Genomic DNA, 12,315 nt, shown 5'->3' on the forward strand with positions numbered 1-12,315 from the left:
GGGATGGATGGAGGGAAGGATGGATGGGTGGATGGGTGGGTGGGTGGGTGGGTGGATGGATGGATGGATGGATGGATGGGTGGATGGATGGAGGGATGGATGGATGGATGGATGGATGGGTGGATGGATGGATGGATGGATGGATGGATGGAGGGATGGATGGGTGGATGGATGGATGGATGGATGGATGGATGGATGGAGGGATGGAGGGATGGAGGGATGGATGGGTGGATGGGTGGATGGGTGGATGGATGGATGGAGGGAAGGATGGATGGGTGGATGGGTGGGTGGGTGCGTGGATGAAGCAGTGGGTGAGCGGAGGAAGGGGTGGATGGGGGACAGGTGGGGAGGGCTGGGGGGTACGGCTGGACGGCGGGGCGGAGGGCCCGGGGGCTGGCGGGGCGGGCCGGGGCGGGGCGGGCGGTGCCCGGGGCCGGTCGGCGCACACGTGCGGGGCGGGTCCCGTCGCCAGCCCCGCCCGCCCGGTGCCGCCGGTGCCGCCGCCGCGGAGCGCAGCGCAGCGCAGCCCGGCGGGGAGCCCGGCGGGGCGCGCCGAGGATGGGCAGGGAGCCCCGGCGGCAGCCGCCCTCCAGGTGGGAGAGCCGCGGGGCCGGGGGGGGGCCGTGTCACCGGGGCGGGGGGTCCGTGGCCCCGCTCTGTAAGCGGGGCGCTCCGTATTACCGGGGTGGCCGTGTAACGGCGGGGGGGGGGGGGTGTGTGTGTTGTACGCCTGGTGCCCGGGGAGGGGGCGGGCGAGCAGGGGGTTCCTTGTAACGGGGTGTCCGTGTGACCGAGGAGCCTGTGCACCCAGGGGGCGGTGTAGTGGGGGAGCGCTGTGCAGCAGTGTGCCCGGAGCGGGCTGTGTAATTTCGGGGGGGGGGGGAGGAGCTACTTATAAACAGGGTGCCCAAGTAACAGGAGGGGGAATGAACCCGCTGTGATGGGGGGGTCCCATGTAGCTGGGGCTTTCACTTAAACCCGCAGCGGGGATGTCACCAGCCCCGGGGTGGGGGGTTTCCCTTGCAACCTTGGAAGGGGCCACTCTGCACCCAGTCTCCCTCGGGGTCCCCTCGCAGCCCCGCGCGGGCCGTGCCCGGGGCCCGGAGGAGCCGCTGTCACGCCGCGGGTGGGGACGGGACCCGCTGGCCTGACTCATTTCTGGACGGCGGACTTGTTTTCCTCCGCGCCGCCCCACAGAGTTGCTGCTCGGGGCCCAGGTGTGGGGCCCTGCCTGGCCCCAGGGGACCACCCCGCCGTCCCTGCGTCCCCGGGAAATCCCGGGGGCTCTCCAGCACCCGCCTGGAGTTTTGGCCGGGCTGCAGGCGGGGGTGGCAGTGAGTCACCCCGTGTCACTGCAGCAGGAGCTCTCTTTGCCCGGCTGGAGGGACCGGAGGGCCACGAGTCGCCTATTGCTCCTGTCACCCTCGGCCGGGTCCCCGCAGCCCAAGGGGGCAGAGGTGTCACCCCTGGAGGGCCCTGCTTTGACAACAGGATGTGGTTTGGGATGTGACACGCCCAGCAGCGTGTCACCCCCCTGGCACCGCGCTCTGGACTTGCACCAGCCCTGAGATGTCCCTGTGCTGCGTCAAGCACCAGCCTGTGCTGATAGTGGTGCCGGCAAAGGAGCCTCTTCATCAGGTACTTCTGTGGCTTTACAGTGTCACCAGTGGCTCCAGTTTGGTGGCCAGACCCAGCCTGGCCTCCTGCTACGCTCACTTCTGCGACAGCCGCCCTGAAAGGATGTTTAGCTGCTTTGGACGGTGTGAGCCCTAAGGGAGGAAAAGGCTAGGCTGATTCAAATCACTAACGAAAGCCGGAGAAAAGAGATTTCAGACCTTTGTTTTCATGTTTATTAAAATCTCACCGCTGTCACCCCAACACCCGTTAACTTTGCTAAAGGCTTGTTTTCAGTGCTGCTGCTGCTCTCAGTGCAGTGAGAACGTGCTCAGGCAGCTGCAGGCTGGTGCTGCTCACGCTGCTGCTGAAGGGGCCGCCGCCAAACAGCCGCAATTTAGTTTTTCCATTTAGATTAATTTTCTGAATCTTGGTTTAATGCAGAACCTGCAAACTCCAGGGACACGCAGGATGTCAAGGCTTTAATTTTCATGTGTGTCGGAGGGGTCGAGTTTTATTTTTTTTCTTGTTCAGAGCAAAAACTTGGATGGAGTTGCAAATTGTTTCCAAAACATGATTGCAAAGTGTTTTGGAGCTCCGGGTGTTGCTCAGGTTCAGCTTAAACCTAGAAAGATGAGAAGATAAAGAGCGAGAGCCTAGCAGTGGTGGTTGCAGGGTTACATCCCTCAGTTACCGTACCTGTGTAAGGTTGGAGGGCTCAGGCGATGGCTGGGTGCGTCCTTGGAGCTGGGCTGGGTGATGCAGTGCAGGTTTCTGGGCAGCGCAGAGCCCGGTCGGCTGCACCATGAGCCGGGGTTTGTTTGGTCCAAGGCTGTCTCCAGCCTCACGATGTTGTCTTGCCGAAAGGGAGTGGGGGGAGCTCACTGGTCTGCCTTCCCTGGCATCGTGTGGCCATCGCTGTCCTGCTCCCTGCGGCTCCACAGCCGGCTCAGAGCAAGAGGAAAGGGGGTGAAAAGCGTTGGGAGGAGCTTGCGCTGAGGGAGAAGCTGCAATGCCAGCATGCACTGGTCTGGGGTAGGGGGTTAGGGCTCCTCACCAGCTCTGGTGCTGTAGGATGGTGCAGCTGGGCAGTCCCTCCTCCCCCCTGGAGATCAGGGCAGCCCAGTTTGGAGAAAAGCAAACCAAAACTGTCACCTTGTGCCGTTTGCTGAACGTGAAAATGAAGATGTGAATTTTGCACTGAGAAAGAAGAACTGAATCCAGATGGAACCATTGGCAGAGAAGTACTGCGCATGGCTCCGGCAGGGCGTGCTCCCCGTGCTGCAGCAGCCCTCGGGCCTGAGGGATGGATGCCAGACACGGCAGCGGCTTTGCCGCCAGCACCGTGCTCCAGCCGCGGTGGGGACCAGGCTGTGGCACCTGCTCCAGGCGTGGGGACTGCTGCGGCCTTGCCGTGCTGCAGCTCACCTGGGGTAGTTTCGACTTCTCCTTTTTGTGTGACCGCTGAGCTGTTCCTGACATGATGGGGCTGCCCGTTTTTGCATTATTATTTTGCAAGTGGAAAGTTGTGCATAAGTTTGCTGGGGGAGAGCTGCTCAGGTGAGTGCCCCGAGGTTGTTTTTGAGCAACAGGAGGCTCCTGCTGTGTCTGAACTCTGGTCCCATCAGCTCTTTGAACTTTTATTGGGCAGTAGGTGAGAGGATGGAGAGGGGGAATGAGGTTTCTATGGAAACTATCCCCCCCTCAGTGGGCATCATGCTGAACCCTGGCAGGTCTTCCCTTGCTGCAGCTCTGCCCTTTGCAGCCATGCTCAGCCAGGGAGATGTTTTGGGCTGGCAGTGTCACTCCTGACTGCAGTGGAGGAAAACGTGACCTGCTGATGCAATCCAAGCTCCATAGCTGCGGCTCATGCTCTTTCCCTCCTCTCTACAAGACTTCCCTTCTGCTTCCCCAAGAGGCTCAGCATTGCGCGACTCCTCATCCTTGCTTTATCTGTCATGGCTGGAGGTGGTGCGGGGACATTTTTGTCTCTGGTCCACTGCCAGCCCTTTCTTTGTGAGGGTCCCACCCATCCAAAGCCATTGTCAGGGGTCTCCAGGTGACCTCTGTAAACCACCCAAAGTTGTGTCCACCTCACACTGCATGTGTTGGGTCAGGGTTGTTCACCTTCCCAAGAGCGCAGCTGGTGACGTGGGTGTGATACACACAAGGATGCGGTGGGCATTGCCCTGTGCTGCAGCCCGGAGGGGTAGACAGGACCTTTCACCAGTGCTCACTGCTGGCACCGAGCCCTCTTCACCAGCCTCCTGGGTGGGAGCCTGGGGAGCGGCCGCAGCTCCCGAGCGCCTTTCCCAGCATGGAGACCAAAAACCGATGTTCCCATTTTTCTGATCTCGTCTTTGGCCGCCAATTAGCACGACGTGAGAACTTGTCTTCCTGATGACGCGCCTGTGTGACTCCTTGGCTGCTTTAATTGCAGGGTTTTCAGCAGCCAGGGTGCGATGAAATGGTAATTGTTGTGATTGTATGCCGTGCAGTAACTAAAAGACGTGGCTCTTTGGCGAAGCTTAATTAGGAAATAGGGACACTGTTGGGAATGGCTCTGCGATGTGATTTTCCTAATGAAAGCTACTGAATAGGCAGCCTTGTAATGAAGAACAGACTCGCGAGGGGCACTGCCAATTGCTCTTCTCTAGTGTTAATTTTGTATTTCCTCCTCATTGTTTCTAATACCCTCTTGGAAAAGCTTGAAGATAAAATGCTTTATTTTCTTATGCCTCGTATCCTGTTTGGCAAGCCGCGATTATAGCATGTGCATCTGGAATACATGAGTGGCCAGGCATGAGCTCCTTCAGACTTGTTAATCTCTGATTTCAAGCTCTGCCACAAAAAAAAAAAAAAAAAAGGCAACTTCAGCTTGTGGTCAGATGATGTGCGCCCTCACCGGTGTGGCGCAGCAGGAGGTGCTGGGCTGAGTTTGCAGATGCAAAGCTGGAAGAGAGCAGGCTCCGTCCAGTGTGAAGGCAGCGCGATGCTACGGGAAGCGTGGTTTGTTTGGAAACAGCATGGCGGGGTTTCGTGTTCGAGGCTTGGCTTTTTCTGTCTCAGATGTCCTCTCCTTGCAAGCAGGATTGCTGTATTTAACCATGACCTGTCACATCTGAGAGTTCACCCAGGTTCGAGTCTCCTGCTGGTAAGAAAGCGCCCAGAACCCGGCTCCTGCTCGGGGCAGCTGCGTGGTTCAGCGCTCCCACCTGCACCACACCATTCCTGGAATGGGGCTGGTGAGCCCACCAGTGTGTGCCCGGGGAGGAGCGGCCTCCGGTGCTCCCTCTCCAGCTGTGCTGGGCTGGCCGGGTAGTGAAAAGGGCTGCAGATGTTTTTAGCCAACAGATGTGAGCGTGACCCTCTTTCTGAGTTAAAAGGGGAATAGGAAAATGCTACCTGTCTGGGTGACACGGTCCTGTGGTGCTGCGACAATTATTAATGACTCTCAGTGTTGCAGGGGGACCATCCATGTTTGTAAGAGATGGGGATGAGACTTGGCTTTCTCTTGAATGCTTTGTTTCATTGCCCAAAATTCCCGCAGTGCTTTGGGTGAGAACAGCTCGGGTGCTCCTGAAGTGCTGCTGGTCCTTATTTTGGGGTGGTTTTAAGCAGAAGTGAGGAGATCCTGGCATGAGCAGCTCATGTGACAAGGATGCCTGTGAATGGAAGGGCACGCTGGAGCATCGTCCCCCTGGTCACGCTGCTCACGGCTGCCCGATGCTGCTCCGGCCGAGCAGGAAGGGCTCAGCTTCAAGCAGATCTTGTGACTGTCCTTAGCAGCTGCTGTGGTAGGGGATTTGTCATCTTTTTTTAATCCTGTGTTGGAGGGTCCTGTGCTGTAACATCAAGGTATTTTCAATATTGCGTTAATGTCTGTTGCAATGCAGCACTGTGTGGATGGGTGTATGGCTGGTGTGTGCATGCTTTAGGAAAGACGGTGTTGTCTTGAGCTTGCAAAAGTGTTTTTCATCCCTTCCACAAAGGCCCATTCTTTGTCTCAAATTAGGATGAAACGCTTCCCCTTTCAGCTGCTTCCCCCATCGCTCTATGTCTATTTAAACCCTCGGCTCAGAGGCGTCTCTGCAAACAAGCTCTCATCCTTTCAGGTGGCATTTCCCTTTTCTCATTGTTTCTGGCAATCTGTACATGTGAAACTTCACAAATGTTTCTTCATTCTCGGTGTCTTTGTGTTGATAAACCTTGCAAATTGGTACACACACTGTGTGCAGCCTCCCACCGCCTGGGGCTGCGTGATGGAGTAACAGTGGCTCTCGGGTGTGGAGGCTTTGCAGTCTGACAGAGCAAACTCCAGCTTTGCAGACCCTGGCTGGGTGACATCCGTGCTGCTCCTCATCTGTGTGTGTGAATTCCTGCTCATCTGAGAGGGCTCCTGCTTGAGCCTTGCCTCCCTGGATCAATTAGCTGGATTGCAATCAAAGCCAACAAGGCTAAGGTCCCCAAAGGATGGCACGTTAAATGCAAATTGTTCCCAGGTTGATCTGGTCTGAATGCTGGTGGGTGTCCAATCCTTTAGGGAACTCGGATGGAGTGAAGGAATGGCTACATGGGTCTAAATCCACTTTTGCTGGTACAGAGCACACCTAGAGCCTGGGGACCTCCTTCGTGGTGGGCCGGGTTGTGGCGCTGGTTTAGAAGTGACGGCAGGCCAGCAGGTATTTAACAGCATCCCACCTCCTCCCTGTGGTCTCCAACCAGAACACCACCATGAGTGTGATGCTTTAGGATGAAGGGAGTAGCCTTTGACTCTGCGGAAACCAGGCACTTACAGTCACTGTCATGCCAGTTCCCAGGAGCTCAGCTCCTAGTGAAGGAGCCAGGGGACCAGCCCTGTGTGCTGTGATGCTCCTGCCCATTATGGGAGGAACTGGGGGCTGGAAGGGGTTAAGGCTGCATTTGCTGCATGAGCTTTTACACCCCTTGTTCCTGTGACATGTGACGGGGGCATCTGGGGACTTCGTCTGCATGTGGGAGATCAGCTGGTTAGGGCTGTGTCAACCTGGCCGGAGGCACTTTGGGGATGGGGTGGTCTCAGTGTCCCTTACAGCTGTCATGTCACCATCAAATGTAGTCACTGTGCCAGGGAGAAGGGATGGAGAGTGGTGGATAGGGCCTTCATGTGAAGAGCTTGTCTTCCCCATGGCTTTTTGGGCTGAAGGGATGTAGCTCTGGTGACTGTACTGGGCCAGGCCAAAGAATGGTCCAGCTCAGGTCCTGCCATCAGCCAGGGAGAGCCCGGGGGCTTGGACCTTGCTCACTGTGATGGAGTGGTCCCAAGCTCTCTGTCCCAGCATCGTCCCTCTGTGCAGCCTACTCTTCTCCACACCTGCAGAGTTTGGCACATCTGGGATGCAGTGGTGGCCTCCAGCACAGCTTGAGCCTGCTTCTTCCCAGAGGTGAACACAGGGTTTGGAAAGGTTTCATGCCCTAGGCTTGTTGTTCCCCTCTCAAATGGCAAGTGTGGATGCTGCTGTGATATTTTAGTGCTGTGGGCTGTTTGAAGGTGCTCATGGGCTGAACAGCCCGGTGGGGTTGGCCACTGCTGGTTGTGCCACTATTGGATGGATGCCCACCTCTCCTTGGACTGTCTCCTCATTTGGAGACTTCCTTTCTTCTCATGAATTATGGTGGTGGTGGTGCTGCTGTGGTTGTACCAAGTCCTCTGGTCAAAGTGGGGCTCACACCCTCTGTGAGCATGTGAATCACAGTCTGGCTTACCCTTGGCCTGAGAGTGATAGGGAACGGCCAAAAACCTCCTTGCCATCAGCTGTCTTTTGTGGTGCTGCAGCCAGCGGTGCTGAAAGTAAATTGAAGGGTTTGGGCAACCAAGCCAGGGACTGAAAAGGCTCCTGGGTTCCCAGCAGGGCCTCCACAATGGCAGGAAGCAACTTCTAAAGCTTCCTTTGGATACAGAGGGCCTTGGGGGAAAGATTTACTTGCTTGTTTATGCTGTAAGTTAATCTATTTAGTGGGTTTGGCATTAAAGCTCACAAAAAGCCCTCTGAAATGGTCACGCTGCTTGTTTGTAGTGCTTTGTCTCTCACTTACTTTGTTTCACAGCTGGAGTAGTTAAGCAGAGACAGAGCCAATTGAAATCTCACGTGTAAACTTGTTTTTCCGAATAGGCTGAAGGAATTAGCATGGGCTCTCACAAGGGAGCTGTGGGGGTAAGGCAGCATGGGGCAGGGGTTGGGGTCCCCTCTGGGAGGGACCCTTGTGCTCTGTGCCACTGCTTGGTTGCAGGATGGGGATGGTCCCTGGCCCTACTGAGCCTAATAGATGATTCTGTAATAGAAAAACAAAACCAACCCCCCAAAACCCAGCACCCCTCCCTGTAAGCCAGTGTAGCAGAGTGGGGACCAATTTAACATGTTTTGGGGGGGCAAGATGTCTTAGGAAGAGTTTGGAGAGGCACAGGAAAGTGCTGGGTCAGCGGAATGAAGAATAGCTGATGAGAATTTTTCATGATACCATGGTATCACTGTTTCCTTTTGTGTTTGATGCTAACCTAAATATGATAGTGCCACCCACGTGTAACCTTGCACAGTAAAAGTGGATTTTCCCCAAGGGCCATGTCCAAAGAAGCCCCATGTACACAGCAGCTGCTGTGGAAAACACGTGGTGGGACAGCTGGGATTGAGGTCCATGCCCAGAGGTAGTAGGTGCTGGGCTCCCTCCCAAACTGAAGACTTCATTGCCTCATCTTTAGCTGCAACAAAGTCTTCAGCTTGGGAGAAAGCCCAGCATCTTCAGCCTCAGTGAAGTCTTCAGCTTGGGAGGGAGATCAGCACCTGCTATGTCTGGGCATTGACCTCAACCCCAGGAGTCCCATATTCTTTCGAAGGGTGTCTCCTGCTGAGCGTGGAAATACCTGGAGTCTTGTCCCCTTTGCCCCACGTGAGTGGCCATAAAGACCCTCCGGACAGGGATATCTCCTTTTGGTCTGTCCCACCGGGTTGAACAGCCACCCTAGGGAATGTTAGGAAGAACCGTTTGACACTGTGTCATGTTCTTCACTTCCTTCTTGGCAGGGGCAGCTTGGACTGCTGCCTTTATTTTGGGAAACACCTTTTTTTTCCCTCTGAATTATGCATTTGCTGAATTTTTTATTTTTTCCCCTGGTCCACTCCTGTGACACACAGCCACTTCTCTGCTGAACTTCCACCTTCCCTGAAGAGCAGCCCTGGAGTTTCCATTACATACTGCTGATGGCACCCAGCCGGGCTGTGCCAAACACCATCACGATCTCCAGCCTGAATCTTCTTGGGGCTTAACCTGACACTGAACGTGTAATTGACTGATGTTGGGTGAAACTTTAACCTTCATTGTTGTGATAAAGACTGATACAAGCTAAAATTAACTCTTGCATCATGTGGCGAGGGGTTTTCATAATTGGTGCCAGGAACAAGTGCATTTCCTCTCTGAAAAGTGAGTATATATAACTGGTCTTTTCTTACTCGGATCAGATATGTGTCATTACTGCTGTTTTTTGAGGCTTTTCTTACCCTGGCTGAGTTTTGCCAAACCCACGCAGCCCATGGAGTGGTCGTGGATGGGGTTGGGGTTGCCAAAGTCCTGGGTCATCTCTCCACACCCATCACAGGCTGGCTGGGAGCGGTGTTTGGGTGTCGGGGAGGTGTGGAGGTGTTGCTGGCTGTGTGGTGCTGGCGGCAGAGCTGCTATTGCCGATGAGCAAGAGGAGGGGAGGTAGGCTTGGCTCTGTGCTCCTGGCCAGAAAGAGAAGCACGGGCTGCTGAAACCTGCCAGCCTTGGTCTGGTGTGTCAGAAGGTGAGCAAAATGTTGATGGAGGGGAGATAAAAAGAAGCACAGGCTAGGGCTGGAATTCTTTATTTCTTAATTTGGGGTGTTTTTTTAGGAAGTTACTGTTCAGTGTACTTTACAATGGTGAAATCCAAGAAATTCCCAGAGACCTCTGTGGCTGCTCATCTGCCTCAAGGCAGGAGGATTGAAAAGGCAATGAGGACTGGGGAGTGCAGACTGGAAGGGCCATCAGGACTGGAAGGACTGCTGAGGGTCTCTCCATCTCTCCACTATCCTTCTGTCATTTGATTTCAGTCTGTTGCTGCTTGTTCTGCCATCAAGAACATGGGCACAGATAAGTCTCCTCCTCTCTACAGTACCCTTTCTGTGACTGACTTTATCCCATTTCCCACCCCCAGCAGAGCAGGGCACATGCCCTTCAGTTTGAAGCAGAGCAGGGTATATTTCATCCCTGTCCTTCAATTTGAAGCTTGTCCTTCAGCATCTCCAGGAATGGGACTTCTGCAGTTTCCTTTAGAAACCATTGCAAAAAGTAACAGACCTTCCTCTAACAACATCAGGGAGACACATTCCTCCCTGTGCCTTTCACTTCCCAAAGCTTGATACTTGAACAGTTCAAGAGTGTTGCATTACAGGAGCTAAAAATAACAGAATATGGAGATGAAGGGTGCAGCCCATGTTTTGAGATGGAGATGGAGATGAAGGCAGCATCTTGCCAATGGTAAGAGCATCTCCGATTGAAGGACCTGCAGCAAGTCACTGGGGTTGCATACAGAGAAGTGTCTTTTTGGAGAAAGAGAGATGGTACCATCGCAACTGTTCTTCTCGGTGATGGCTCAGTGGGACTAATTTAGAGATTTGTATTTCTTGGCATCAAAATACATCATGGCTTTAAAGGGGTAGTGAGTGGAATTCCCCCGTTATCTGTTTGTCAAGAATACACTAGATCCTGTCCTGAAAAATGGTAATTGTAAAAAAGATCATTTTAAAAATAAGTCAAGAGGAAGTCCCATTTGCAGAATGGGTGGTAGGGACATTTGCAGACAATTCTGTGCTGGACACTATCACACTGTTGTGGTTTCAGTTTCCCGTAAGCGTTGCTGCTAGGGCCTAATGCTGGTCGTGGTCTCCATGTAGCCACCCCGTTCGCATCGCTAACCTCGCAGCAAGGGAATCACTTGCTTACAGAAAGTCCCGGAATAGTTTGCAAGTATCTTCAGGTTGTATGAGTCTGTGATGTGTTGCAGGCTACTTCTATTTCTCAAGCAAAGGCATAGTTAGTCTAAAATTCAGGCCTGAATATGAAAGCAACGAACCTTCAAATGGCTGGTTTGAGCTCAGGTCAGTTGAGATACAGAGCTGATGCAAAATGTTGTAATCCCCACTCAATTACTGTTGAATATCTGTTTCTGGGAGGACCCTTGGCTTCCTAAAATCTACTACTGGTCTTCTCAGTGTCCAGTGTTAAGGAGGATGGGTGCTGTGCTCCCACCACAAATTGGGTACCCGGAAGGCTGAACCCAGCACCTACAACTGATGAGCTGCTGCTGTTCTCATTCTCTCCCACCTGTTCCTATGAGACATGAGACCCCAGGACTGGAAAAGGGGTCTCCTTTGTTTTCATCCCACACCTTCACTTGCTTCCAGCACTGCTGATGGGAAAGGTGGTAGTGATGCTGCAAAACCAGCAGGTACTTGTCTTTAATCCAATGCTTGTGGATTGCAGAGTTGGATTGCTCTTATTACGCATCACTGAGGCTTCTTTTCTCTTACTTTATCCAACTGCAGCTATTATGGTACAGGGACAGACTCTGGAAGGATCCAGAGGGGTTTTGTGCGAGCGCCAAGAGTCTCATGAGCGGCACATGGTCTCCATGAAGCTGATCCCATAGTATCCCCTGCAGATGGTGGGGTCAGGGTTCAGACACATCATGCCAGAGGCACATCACCTTGTTTCTGTGACCACCTTGTTTCTCTCCAGTAGCTAAGAATTTCCTGGGGGTTTCTGATGCTGCCCTCAGCCCTGCCACCTCCGAGGCTGCTGGTCCATGCTCAGGTTTCGGCTAGCTGCTGTGACCTCCTTGCTAAAACTAGAACCAATGCGTTGCTCTGGACTTGTCCTGGTGTGACCAGAGGTTGAGCCTGGATGCAAACTCAATGCTGGGTGCTGTGTGTCTCTTTCCAACTCTTGCACTGTGTTTTGCAATATGCTTTACCTTGGTATCTCCAGTCAGGCTTAGGAGGAGACTGTCTTTCCTACTTCATAAAGTGGAAATAAACTCCTGGAGCAGCTCCCTGGAGCTGGAGTCTAGTCAGTAATATTGTGATGAGAAGTTAATGACCAGGATGATAAGATGATGGCGGTTTCACTCTGAAATCACTAAAATTCTGTTGTGGTTGCATTTTGTACATTTTAGGGGAAGCCCTACCTGCTTGTCTAACTTTTTCTTATTAAAAAATGACTGAAATAATGACTCAGGAGTGGAGAGCCAGTGACAGCCCCAAACAGCAGTGTTCAGCGATGATCCTCCCATGGGCAGTTGAGAGCTGGAGCCTTCCTTGCTCCTCTGCCATCATTTCAAACCCTTCTTGTGTGAGTCAGCCTTAGCAGGTTGGGTAGGGGACTGCATCTTCCCTCCAGGAGTGATGGGAGGGTGCTTAGTTATAGGCACAGTTCAGTTGATTTCTTCAATAACCTCAGGTGAGGGTCCATGACTGGTCCTGCCACAGTTGATGGGAATTTTGCTACTGGCTGAAGAGGTAATGCAGCTTTGGTGTGGAAATGAGACCTCGGCTGCCTTGTCCCACACGTGCTGGACTGTTGGTGTCTATGACTATCTGTTGCTAGCCCTCATGAGCTCCAAATAATGAAGTAATGATGCATTTGTTTT

General features: G+C 53.5%; 1 protein-coding gene across 2 annotated transcripts in view; it reads left to right on the forward strand.

The window, feature by feature from the left end:
• The first annotated feature begins 496 nt into the window (after window positions 1–496).
• PIK3R5 (phosphoinositide-3-kinase regulatory subunit 5) overlaps window positions 497–12,315 on the forward strand; it is a 63,223-nt gene continuing 51,404 nt past the window's right edge. For both annotated transcript variants that reach the window (XM_074847383.1, XM_074847385.1), the window contains exon 1: window positions 497–593. The gene's annotated coding sequence lies outside the window, so the exon portion shown is untranslated. The remainder of the gene's footprint in view (window positions 594–12,315) is intronic.

The sequence above is a fragment of the Strix aluco genome, chromosome 21 (assembly GCF_031877795.1).
Source record: "Strix aluco isolate bStrAlu1 chromosome 21, bStrAlu1.hap1, whole genome shotgun sequence".
In the NCBI taxonomy this organism is placed as follows: domain Eukaryota; kingdom Metazoa; phylum Chordata; class Aves; order Strigiformes; family Strigidae; genus Strix; species Strix aluco.